The following is a 13,171-nucleotide window of genomic DNA, read 5'->3' as shown; positions in this document are numbered from 1 at the left end:
AGGCTTTCCTAGTGCCATTTTACATCTTGCTCCTTTGCAGTTTATATGTCTTATTGAATGTGCTATCGTGCAATACATCCTAAATTTCTTTGTTTATCAAATTAAGAAGCTTTCAACAGACTCGCTCACAAAGAGTTCAACATCGGCGTTACTGTATCTGGATAAGTATGAATTGAAAGTTTCAATTGCCTAAATTAATCCCTGACACCAGTATTTATATTTATCTGCGGACAATATTCTACAGGCAAAGCTTGATCTGATGGCTAGTGCTTGATTCCTGGAATCTTGCTGATGATATTAATTTGGTACAAAAACATGTCATTGCAACTGTTTGTGGTGATAGTATGTTATTCAAATTCCACATCTGAATTTGTCTAACTAGTCGACGGGGGAATATTAATAGAATTAAAGAAAAAGCCATTATGGTAAATTTCCATTCACAGCGAAGGCCCAAAAGTGGTTAATGGCACTGAAGAAAAGAGGGGACAGGATTTGTATCACCTTTAGAAAATTAAAACTAGGAAAGAATAAAATTAGAAATAGAAGTATGAATGCAAATTCAAATACACAAGAGGAGCATGGCCAAAAGGAAAGCCGGGGGGTGGGGGGCCTGGGGTGTCCCACCACAGTGGAAGCTAGAAAGAAAAAGGTGCAGAAAGAAAAACACTTTAGTGTTCACATTTATCAATAAAAGATAGATAGTACTGTTCCATTCCAATGATCTAGATATCCTCAAGGTAAGAATTGCTTGATTTGTATGTCTCAAGCTACAACCACTATATTGATGTATGTCTTTACATCCAAGGAAAGAGTTGATGAGGTAGAAGTGGGTGGTGTGCTGGTTCAGACATGGAGAGTTGATTGGATCTCAGGGTTACCTGATGCATAGTGCACTGTTGACAGACTTCTAAATTCTTCCATTTTGATTGTATGACTTTCAGTCTTTTCCAACCTGGGTTCTTGTGGATAGAATGAAAAGTGAAGTAATTGGTCAATCCCTTTGTCTAATAGTTGTAGGCTAGGTGCTAGAGGATGCTATTGGTTGAGTGGCTTCTTTAGTAAGAAGTTCTAGGCCTTTTTGATCGGGATACTAGAACAATGTAGGAAGCGAGTTGTGTGAATGTTGATAGAGACATTATTCTCCCTCTCTAATGCAATAAAATGCTTTGTCTCAGCTGCAAGCTAGTTTGAGGCTTGAGCACATTTGAGCAGAAAGTTGTTGTATATAAATCAAACAAATTCTGTTATTCTTATGAGGAGCCACTTAATTAATCTCTTTAACATAACATGAACTTGAATGTTATATTTTCAACTCAACCTTTCTGGTCTTTGTTGCTACAAAATCTAGCAGGCCTTGAAGATGGAAACCCTACAAGACAAAGAGCTAGACTAAGTGCTAAGAATGGGGTAGATGCTCAATGTCACCTCAGCCGAAACCCCTCGCTATTTACGGATTTTCATTGATGGGAGGAGTCCCACTAGGAAGGAGATCACTTAGAATCTAAGTCACATGACACGAGGACACGAGACACGGAGGACACGTAAATACGAGTATTCAATACGAAACGCAGCAACCTGGAAACAAGACACAGGGGACACGTTTTATATATATTTAATAAAAAAAAATATATATATATATATATATATATATATATATATACCGAAATATAGTTTTTTATCCATATTAAATTGCAGGTTGCAGCTTATCTAATCAAATTAAAATATAATTACTTCTCAAAGTTCATAGTTCACTTTAAAAAAATAAATAGAATCAAAATTTACTATTTAGAAATTAGAATGTGATATGCTTGGTCTTGATTCTTGAATATTCAATGTTCATTGTTCATGTACAACTTACAAGCACATAAGAAAATAACTAAAGTCTAATCCTATTGATTTCCTCTACCCCTCTTGCGAGAAAATGCCACAGCTTTCCCTTTCCCTCTAGATGTAGATGCTGGTGCTGGTGGAGTTGGCAATGGAGTTTGCTATGCTCTAGAAGCTGAAGAACTAGAAGTAGGATCTATAGGAGGTAGACCACGTCCTCTACTGGTGGCAGGGGTAGCCCGGGTAGGTGGTGTCACCTGGAAACATTGCAATCTCCCAATCCTGAAATCCTGAAAAACTGATAAGTCTGCTACATTTTGAATGAAATCTAAAATTCTACTTTCTCCATATGAAATCCAATGAGGCCAGAACCACTCTCAAACATCCTGAGTCATTTCATGGTAATGTTAAAAATTTAAGTAAAAGGATGAAAATGAAGATTAAGGAGAATGTCACTTTTACTTTAAGAATTTAACATTACCATGAATAGCATATCAATACTAGGGCCTAGACTTGATCATTAAGCTGCCCCACTCAAAAATTATTTGTTTCTTTCAAAAAAAATTGCAGCTTATGCAGGCAACGTTTTCTACCAACGAAATACGTGTTTTCCAAATTCAGGACACGACGAAAACCGGCGAATACGTATTCCATTTTACAGGACACGATAAAAACCGTATTCGACACGTATTAGGGCCGTTTTCGTGTCCAATATGTAAAATACGGGACACGGGCCCTGGAGGACGTGTCCTGTGACTTAGCTTAGAATAGATATGTTGGGTATAGGGCATGAAGTGATCAAGCTAAAGTTCATTCGAAAGAGAGACTCAACAAAGGTACAAGGCTTCAAGGAAGCAAATCGCTCTCTAAGAAAAACCCTAAAGAGGAAGGCACAAGACCTAGGGTTTTGAGGTTTTCCGATGGTAATAGATATTTACAAGGTCAAGGCCCGATAGAAAAGGCTTCTTGTGATTTACTTCAACAAGTACTAAGCTCATACAACCTTCAAGGAAGTCCTCATGTTGAGGGAGAAGAACCCAGGTTTTCCCTCTTGGAGCAACACTTACGGCAAAAGACTGATGGATGAAACTCGAGTGGATGCCCACCAAACATGGAGCATATGTAGCCTAGACCCTAATTTTGATGTTTAATCTCTCGAATTCCCAAAGAGTCCCCTCCCTAAAATTTCGCTGCTAGCCCTAGATTTTCACCCTAACCTTAAAAGAACAAATTTTAAGAGGAAAATTATGGATGAGAAGTAGAGATGACCACCAAGGACTTGCATCAACGCCTTGTCCTTTGGGCTCATGGAGTCTTAGGATCTTCAAGGTGAGATAAATCGTCTCTAAGGAGGCTTAAAAATGATGCCCTTGGTACCATGTTTAAGCATTTACTCACTTCAAAGATAATGGATTTTCATGGATAGTTCAAGAACTTCCTCCATTGGGAAAATTCATTACATGCCATACGTTGAATAACACGTGCAATACTCTACTAGAAAGCCTTCCAAAATTAATTTTTAGTAATTAGCGCACAATTTTAGCATATTTTAGAGCAACAATTCTATACATTAAACAAATTCAAGAGAAAGATTCCATCAACATGAGGACTTACAAGATGACATGCAATATATCCATCCAAAAATCGAAGAAATAGCTCCAAAGAAGAAATGCTAATTAGCTCCAAATGTCAAAATGCATTTGAAAAGATTCTCCAATAGCCAAAGAAACAAGTGCGAGTTCTTCTCAAGAGATCCAATCTAGGGGTGATGATGATGAGTGATTAGAAATGATCTCTCTCTTGTTTATGTGTGTCCAACTAAAAGCAGGCAAGATACACCCCTTGTTCATGAGCTGACCAAGTAACTTTACGAAATATGAATTAACCATCCAAATGCAAGCCAAAATGATGACGTCAAGTTGATGTAGGGCGATTGGAAGGCAACGTTGAGTCCTTTTTGTGCCAAAATGTGTGAGAGGTCTCCATAAATCTCGAACAAGGGGATGGCTCATTAATCTCCACGTAAATCATCACATGGGCCCCAATTTGTGTGTGGGGCACAAAAACTGGTCTCATGGGTATCCTGGTAATAAAATAGCCTATAAATGCTCTGATATTGAAGGCTTTAATGATGGTGCTCGTTATCCCATGTCTCCAAAGGTGAGATAAACCTCATTTGGGCCTTGGATCAACTGCCACACCACGTGGGAAATGGTAAGCCGGTTGGGGCACAATGGTCCAAGTGCATCATCTTGTGAATAATGTAGGGCAATGGGCAGACTGTTGAGGGTGTTGAAGGTGCCCATGGGCATGGAATGATGCTTTTCAAATGATGAGAGTCCCATGGCTCTACACGCTTCATCTAGGGGTGTCAATATGATCCTTTGGTGGATTTGGACCCGAATTAAGTTGCTCAAACCATGATGAAACCACCTGCCAATTACATATAATGTCCAGTGTTGCATCCTCTCCATCAAGTACAATAATTCATTAGTGCATCTAAGCGATCCAAGCTTGTTAATCAAGGGAAAATTGAGACTTCATATGGGGCTTCCTTTAGAAAGTTGGGGCTTTGATCTCATAATAGTGTTACCTCCCTAGGTTGGAGTGGTTAATAAATGATCTTATTAGGTGTTCCCAACCCCTAAGGGGAAAGACAGGTCGCTGCTACATTCTTCAGTGGATTGGTGGCATGTGAATGATGATGAATGGATGGGGACACAGGGGTCTCAGAGCCAAATGCCTTAGGTACAAGGATAACAATGATGAGGGATGTCCACATATTGGGTATATAAATGTAGGAGGGAGTAATCGTGGATACATGAGCTACCCCAGCCTTTGTTTTTCCACCCCTTTTTATTCTCCTTCTGCCTTTTCTTGATTTTTCTTTATATTATTGCTCGGGGCTCTAAGAAATGAGAGCATGCTACGTATGATGTGAAGCAGTTATTACCCCCTTAAGTTGGGGTAGTTCATTTCCCACCAGGGTTTGGGACGTGCATGAGTTCCTTTAATGATGTGGGGCACTCATGGGCCCTAGGAAGTAGGGTGAATGCGATAATGATAAGGGGTAGAGCTCATGTTTGACTTTTTCCCACGTGCTATATTTAATGTCTCAGCCATCTTTTACATTTTATAATATTCTTTTCTTGTGTTTCTTGCTTGTGGCCATGATATGCTGTCAATGTTCATTTAGTTGCATCAACCTCCAAGGCAACATTTCTAGGGCCGACCCAAGTATGTGGACAAGGGGAGGGGGAGTACCAATGCCTTGTGGACCCAAAGAAGGAAAATGATGAAATAGGGCGGGCTTGCAATGTGCAGTGGGAACAAAAAATGTGGAACAGGAAATGAGATTGCGCTACCAAAATCGGGGTTCCCAAGTAGTGCCCTTCTTCCTAGAACCATAGGTCAATAGGGGGGATCCGACGAGGCTAGGATTGAGGATTAACCCCTCATTTAAGGTGAGGGAACGAATCAACAATCAAAGCCCCTCCTTCTTCCAAGTCACCCAATAATCCATGCCCAATATGCCCAAGAAAAAGAAGCATAAGCACTCGATTGCAAGATGAAAAACATACCTCTTGGGTTGGATTGCCCACCTTCTAACATATGCTCTCGATGGATGGGCGATGGGACATATGATTGAGGAAAGGAGCGAAGATCAAATGGTACAATATATCGGCTACATCGGTGACTGCTAGTCGAATAGAGCGAATTCTCCTATGGGGTCACCCACTTTTGATGGGTAATAGTCTTAATCACTGTTGATAATATCGGTGATATATCGGCGATATTCGAAAATATCGCGATATTTTCGGCAAAACGATATATCGCCGAGAAAATATCGCGATATTTTCTGTTTTGAAAATATCGCGATATTTTCAAAATATCGGCAAATATCGGAAAATATTAGCAAAATATCGCGATATTTTGAAAATATCGGCTATATTTAAAAATTTGAAAAAATTATTTTTTATGCTTGCCGATATCTGCCGATATTTTGCCGATATTTTTGCCGATATTGCCGATAAGATATTTTTTGGACCCTTGCCGATATTTCGCCGATACTGATATTTTCAACACTGGTCTTAATACCCAACATCCCGATTCATTCAAAGATTTTAGGTCTATTTTTCTGTGTAACTATATTTATAAGATGATTGTAAAGATTATATTGGTCAGAGTGGTTTTCTTTTTATTCTTAGAAACGATCTCCCAAGAACAATTTGGATTTCAGAATGATAGCCAAATGCATGATGCCATAGGGGTGGCACAAGTGGTTCTGCATTCTGTAAATGTTAAAAATAAAAAAACTGCCAACTATGGTTTTGAAATTGGATTCGTCCAAAGCCTTTGACAGAGCAAATTAGTTATATCTGAGACATATGATTCATATAGTATTTTATGCTCAAATGATCATCTTGATAATGGGGTTTCTGTTTTCAGGCTCTTTCATAATTCTAATTAATGGTTCGTTTTCCACGCTCTCTTTGGACTAGAGGTTTAAGCCAAGTTTGCCCACCATCTCCCCCCTATATTTTTAATAATTTCTAAAGGATTAAGTGCGAACATCTTGGAGGCTAAGGAGACAAGTCGTTTAAAAGAAATTAAGATAGACACATCGTATCCGGCATGTTAACCCTCTTTTGGTAGGGGTACTTAGATATTCATTGCAACATTGTTAAGCACCGTTGTAAGCCCAAGGTCACATGTTTATGTTGTAGGAAACAACCCCCAATATGGCATACCTGTACTCGAAATGCCATTGAAACATGACCGAAATGTGGCTGAAACACCTAAGTGGTGTTTTCTGATTTAGAAACACCATTTAAACATCATTGAAACGTTTCGACAGTATGTTGGCCAAAACTTGCCCTGTTTCGGCCGAAACTTACCCTGTTTCAGCCCAATTTTGCCCCATTTTCGTGATTTTTTTTGCTTATGCGGGCTCACTCAAGTACCGAAGAAGGGTGTTGGGCCCTTCTATGGCCAAAAAGATTCAATCTACCATTAAATCTTTTCTCTGATCACTCCACAACATAATTTATCTCTAATAAATCTACACTCTAGTTTTGCTAAGGAAACACCTTGTTCTATTTTTGTTAATGAAGATGAGGATGATAACTATAAGATATGTAATTGTTGTTGTCATTAGCTCATGTTTTTATTTCATTTTCAGCACATATAACCATGTATAAAGGCTGATTTGGATGTAAAGCTTCATGTATAAAGGCTGATTTTTGAATCTTGGATGTACAACCTTATTTATAAAGTATAATTTTGGATTTTGAATCACGTAGTCATCTAGAGCTAATATAGACTGGGTTTTCCTTCTAAAATGCCATTTATGTGTGTCATTCTTTTTCATTTCTTGCAAGATAATGTGTTATTAACTTATATATGTGTGTGTGCGCGCATGCATGTGTTTCGCCTGGCATTACAGCGAACGTTTCTATTTTTTGAGGGTTGCGTTTATAGCTATACTCATTTCGGAAACTTCTAGATGTTTTAGCATTTAGTGCAACTTAGTCACAAGTCAACGATGTAACAACCAAGTGAGGCCTTGTAGGCATGCTAGACCTTGTGTCATGTTGGGTCAGTCTTGTTATGGTTGGACCATGGTCGGTCCATTTGAGTTCACTTTTGGTTTGTTTAATCCTAGATAGGATTGGAGTTTCTTAGGTGAGCTCATAAGTGGGTTCATGGTTTTTGAGGAGCCTTCCTTTTGTAGGGGTGATTGCCAGTGTAGGAGCCAGTCCAACCCATACTGGGTTCACCTATGTCTTTTTATATGGTTATGAGTTTATCGAGTATGTAAGTGGCCTTATCTTTGGTGTTGTATCCCTCAAATGTTTCTTAGATATAGTAGTCTCACAATCAACGACATTTTCACACTTTCCAAAGCGATTTGCGCTTTCCAAGGTAAAGTGGTGCTGGAAGTCAAAAGGTCAATAAGGGTCCTAAATTGCAAAGCTTAATGAGAGGATGACATGCCATGTGGAATTTTTCCATTCGTCGATCAAAGGTAGTCAACAGGGGTACAACGGAAAAACAACTAGGGCATTGTATCATTTTGGACATGCATTGCATCCAAATTCATTTATTTGTTGAAAGGATAAAAACCCATGTCTCTGAAACTTTTTATCCTACAAGGGTGTTGGAGATGCAAGGTCTAACCTTTTTTTCAAGGGTTTGGTAGCCTTTGGCCAAGCTTATATGGCAATGCCTTGGACTTTTTTGGTTGATTCGACATATAGTGTGGTAGTAGGTGGCAAGAGGAGAAAAATAACATGGAACATTTGGCCAAGTAGGCTAGGGTGTTGGAGATCTTGAGGAGGTGGCAAAATCGGCTCAGTAATGCATGCACAGTCAAGTCACATTAGAAAATAGTTGTAAAAGGGGTCAAACTAGCCGTTGAAGGCTACTATTTCTAGAAGATGCATTTGTGGAAAAAGACGTCATTTAAAAGTCAAGTTGTGAGTCATACCTCATGGAGCAAATTTCCCAGAATGACCAATTCCATTCCCAACACAAGTCGAATTGTGCATGAGGAATGTTGGAGGCGAATTGAGCACTATTCTTCTTTGTTTTGACATTTGAAGCTTTGCTTAATGGAACGATGGACATTTTGGGAGCGTGGCAGGCAATTTGACCCACTTTGTGGGTAAACACAATGCTTTTAATGTAATAAAATATTTTTTGAATCATGAGTCGACTTATTATCAAAATTCATTGTGGATGAGATGTCAAATATTAATATATTAATGGAGGAAGAACCTAACCATTAGCAAATGAAACTTATAAATTTCTAGTTCGTCCTTCCATTAGAGGTTGTTGACTGTCAGATCATTATGCGATGCAATAAGAAACCACATTTTGCAAAATACTCGTGTATTTGATTGATTATTCTATGCTCCATTTTCTTGGCTTTATCCTATTTATGCTTAATAGACTAACTTGAATGTTTAGTTTGGTTATCACAAAATTACTTTAGTGATCCATTGAGGGATAAACGATCAAATGGAAGGAGAGATTCTCATCTCAACCTTATCTACCTTCAAGAAGACACAAATCTCAGTGTTGGACAAGCCTTATAGGGGGATATTGGTGGCACTATTACTGTAGTGATTGGGGCATCTCGAAGGAGTAGATCCTCCTAGTAGGGTAAGATTAGATTTATTGCAGGCTATTCTAGATTGGTTTGAGTGGGATAGTTTCACTCCTAACTCCTCATTCACTCCTAGTCCTCATTGGAAAGCTGACAAAAAGAGGGTTGTGATTGCAATCTAGCAAAGTGGTAAGAAAAAACAAAGGTGAAGCCTCACCTCTCAACCATCTATTTATTAAAAATTCTTAAACAATCTACCTTTAATTTTATTTTTGTTTTATTTTACTAGTTTGCTAAAAATTTCACATCTTTCTAGCTTGTAAGCCCTTGGAGAAAAAAGCATAATATAGATTTTAACTAAGGGAATAGATATATTTTATTTTTTGAGCTTTATTTATTATATTTTACACTGGTATATCTAGTATTTTGTGTGTAGATCTATAAATATAGGTTGGTGTTATATATTTTAGATTGCTGACTTTCATCAAAACAAATACTCAACAAGGTCCCACACATCAAGTAAGTATTTTATTTTGCCTTGTATTTTCTCATATTTGTTGTAATTGTCTTATCATTGCGTTTGTTGCTCAAAATAAGCTATTTTAAGTTAATTTCATTTAATTTTTTTTTCTCATTTTTATGTTTTATTATCTATATGTGGTTCATAGAACCCGGATATTGGTGACCGCTACATCCACAGAATATTGTACTAGGTATATCCACCCAAAGGGATCACTTCCTGTTGACTCAACCACAGAGCATGACCATGAGAGTTTCAAGAGAATTGAACACGTGACCTCTCAACAACAAAGGTGCTGTGATGATGGGGACTCAACAATTGAGCTAACCCTCGAGGCTATCAGTTTTAAAAAGTGATATCTAGTAGCTGAAATAATTTTTTGGTGAATACCCAAATGGTTTTGACCCCTAGAACTCTAAAACTGAATTTCCAACTTGCTTGAAATATTAGCGCAGGTCCAAGGCTTAAAGGTGGTCTAAATTAATCATCCTTTAGTCTTTTAGCCTCCTTGCACCTAAATCTGAGGTCTAGAAGTGCTCCAATACTTTTGGGTGGCTTATTGAAGGGTTTCACATGTTGATGTCTACAATTTGCAGAAGTTAAAGTCCTACTAAAAATAGGGCGACCCCAATGTTTCTCCTCTAGAGATGAGTATTGGGCCTTGAACCGATTCCACGTGGTTCCACACCTCTGGATGTATCTCCAAATGCTATAAAACGTTCACCGACGAACCTTAGAAGTTGGTGTATTTGATGATGTGGCTAGATGGACCTAGGATGCCCCTAGGTTGGTCTTGACCTTGTTTGATGGACGTTGCCTTGTTCCAAAGCCCGACTAATGATGGGTGTCACTGAGATTACTTGGGAGGGCTAGCACATCATCCCTTGATGCCAATGCTTGCTAGATGTGATGCCATGCCATCTCTACATGCCCTAGGAGGGTGATGTAGGCCTTTTTGTACATGACATAAAGGTGGAGGAGGTGTCTTTTGGAGATGTATCCATGCACATTGATGATTTATTGGAGTGAGGAGCACTCATGGACCTTTTGATCACTTGCTTGATGGAGATTGATCATTCTTGGAGGTTAACACCGTGGGGTAGGTTCTTTATTCCTACACATGTGGGTTATTTTGGCATTTTTGTTATGTTTTTGAGCTATCTTAAGGTCGGCTTGTGACCTTTGACATATTTGGATACTTTAAGCAAATTTTTTTTATGTCTGTTCTTGTAAAATTATGGAAAAGTGACTTGGTTACCCTCATAAATAGAGGGGGAGTCACTTTTGATTATTTATCACTATCATTAATCACACTTCTAGAAGAAGTGCGCACTAGCTATCTGTCTTGTACTTGGATGCAATGTGATTTTATGGAGCAAATTGTCTTGTGAGGGAGAAGTTTGCAAGGGGAGATTTCTTTGGGATTGATTGAAGTGATTCTTGTGGAATGGTGTAAGTTTCATGCTAATTTTTGCATGCTATATTATGTGAATTAAGGTTTTCTGTATATGCCGTGTTAAAAATTGCAATATCTTTCCATGGAATCTTATTTTTTCATGGTATGTAAAATTTGTTTACAAGAATACTTCAAGAGAACTTTGTTATATGCACCTCTTGAATTTAAAATCAACCACATAAAGAAGTCACTAGGGTTTCAAAGTGGAGATCTTCCTTCACTCGCACTATTCATCAAGGCCCTCTTCATAGATTTTGCCTAAATTGATTGCATTTCCCAATTAGATCAAGGCACTAATCTAGTTGGCGTTGATCAAAACCATAATTTCTCTCTTTTTTCTTTTCTTTTCAGTAACTAGTGTTATGGTTGGGTTAGATTTGCATTTTCAACAATTTTATATTTATGTGTTATTGCCTTACTAAAGGGTTTGTATTTAATAAACTTGAAAAGCAAAAATCTAGCATTAATTGCATATTAAAACCCCAATCTAGGGCTAATGTCATCTTATTTATTGTTGTTTTATGCATGTTTCAATGATGAAAACTATATTGTTTGCATGCAACCTTGTCTACCCCCTTGATAGCATGACTTCCTTGTTGATCCATCTTTAATAGTCTATCTTCTAGAGCTTCCATATGTTGTTGTGTGCGCTAAATATGCATATCTTACAAACGCTAACTTATAACAACTATGTTGTAAATTACATAGATCTTAAGGAAGTGTACTTGAACTTTGGGAAATTCTTATCTTAGCCTTTCTAGGCTTTTTCGATACCTTTCCCTCAAATCGTTAGATCTTGAATCACCATTAAGCCCTAAGTTGAACACCTTTCTCGTGATCTTTATAGGGAAGGCTCCCTTGTGGGATTAATTTCGCCACTAAAGTAGCCAGAGAGAAGCCATTGAGGTGATAACAGTCATCTCTTATTGCCATAAGCTCTAGGTTCCCTAGTGGGGTTGTGCATTAGGCTTGCTAGATTTTGTGGTAACGGTTTCAAAAGTGGTGCTAAAAAACCAAAGATAATTTTAGAGGCTTTTTGCATAGCCTTAGGAATGGACATCAATGCACTTATATAAGCTATAAATCTTATTAAATTATAGGAGGAAGAGGTAAGGGATATTCTCGAGCTTTATCCTTATCAGGAGGTGGAATTTTAATCTGGTTTCAAACAATCCAGGTCCTTTTTAAAATGAAATGATTATGGGAAGAGGGATTAGGATTTGTTGATTGAAATAATTGGAAAAAGTGTCAATATATGGTGTAATCGGTGGTTGCCCTTTGATGAACTTATGCTTATACTAGGAGGTGGCATGGGGTGAATTAGTATAAGATTATTTTTTAATTTAAAATGAGTGTTCATCAATCGTTGATTAACTTAAAAACATTAAATGCATGTAAACTGAAATCACAGTATGCCAAGTTTAATGTGGAAACCCTTTCGGGAGAAGACCACAAAAAATATCTTTATAAATGTTTGTAGGGCACCAACCTATTGTTACGAAGCTTTTAGGCACCAACCTATTGGAGACACCAATCTCCTTCACTGAACACCAACTCAACAAGATAATATGTAGGCACAACATAGTGTTGACACCAATGTCCTTGGCTAAGCACCATCTTATCAAGAGTTGTATAGGCAACAACCTAAGGTTTTCATACACAAAATACTTTTGACTTCACCTACATGCTTCATGTTTCATGCATTTCACATCATCATAATACCTCTAAATTTCATGCTGCAACGTCTATCCTTGCTTCATGCTTGAGACATATCTTCAAGCCCTCGTCAGATTTAGCCTTCACGTGCAAGTCAACCTCATAATATCATTCTCAGAATATAATCCCAAACTAGGGCACTTCACAGAACCACAACCCCAAAACTACACACTTCACAATATTGTAGATCTTTGTCCATCATAGTGCACCGTTAACACTCCAAGAAAACTCTTCAGACTCCTTGTCCAACTTTAAACCCCAAGAATACTCCTCTCCTCTTGTGCACGTCATATCTCTCTTGTGAATTTATATTTGATTTTCTTGCTTAGATACACTTCAAATGTGGTCATCTATCCTTTATTTATAATGTTTCTATGTTTACTTATAGGCTGACATGTAAAAAATGGTTTAGATGACTTGTATTTTTCTTGATGGGTCGACCTGACTGAAGCTTTCATATCTACTCATTCCTATAGAGTTAGAGGGAGTGCCATATATCGTTGGAAAGGTCTTGGAATAAGATTTTCAACGATCTATGCTC

At 37.9% G+C, this 13,171-nt stretch overlaps 1 protein-coding gene across 1 annotated transcript in view; it reads left to right on the top strand.

The window, feature by feature from the left end:
* The window catches only part of LOC149187196 (dihydrolipoyllysine-residue succinyltransferase component of 2-oxoglutarate dehydrogenase complex 2, mitochondrial-like), a 122,559-nt gene that overhangs the window by 99,605 nt on the left and 9,783 nt on the right, over positions 1–13,171 (top strand). The window lies entirely within an intron of this gene.

Source organism: Pinus tabuliformis, chromosome 3_1 (assembly GCF_031772625.1).
Source record: "Pinus tabuliformis cultivar Carrire ecotype Pingquan chromosome 3_1, CPIR1, whole genome shotgun sequence".
Taxonomy (NCBI): Eukaryota; Viridiplantae; Streptophyta; class Pinopsida; order Pinales; family Pinaceae; genus Pinus; species Pinus tabuliformis.
This window is presented reverse-complemented; position numbering and strand designations above follow the sequence as displayed.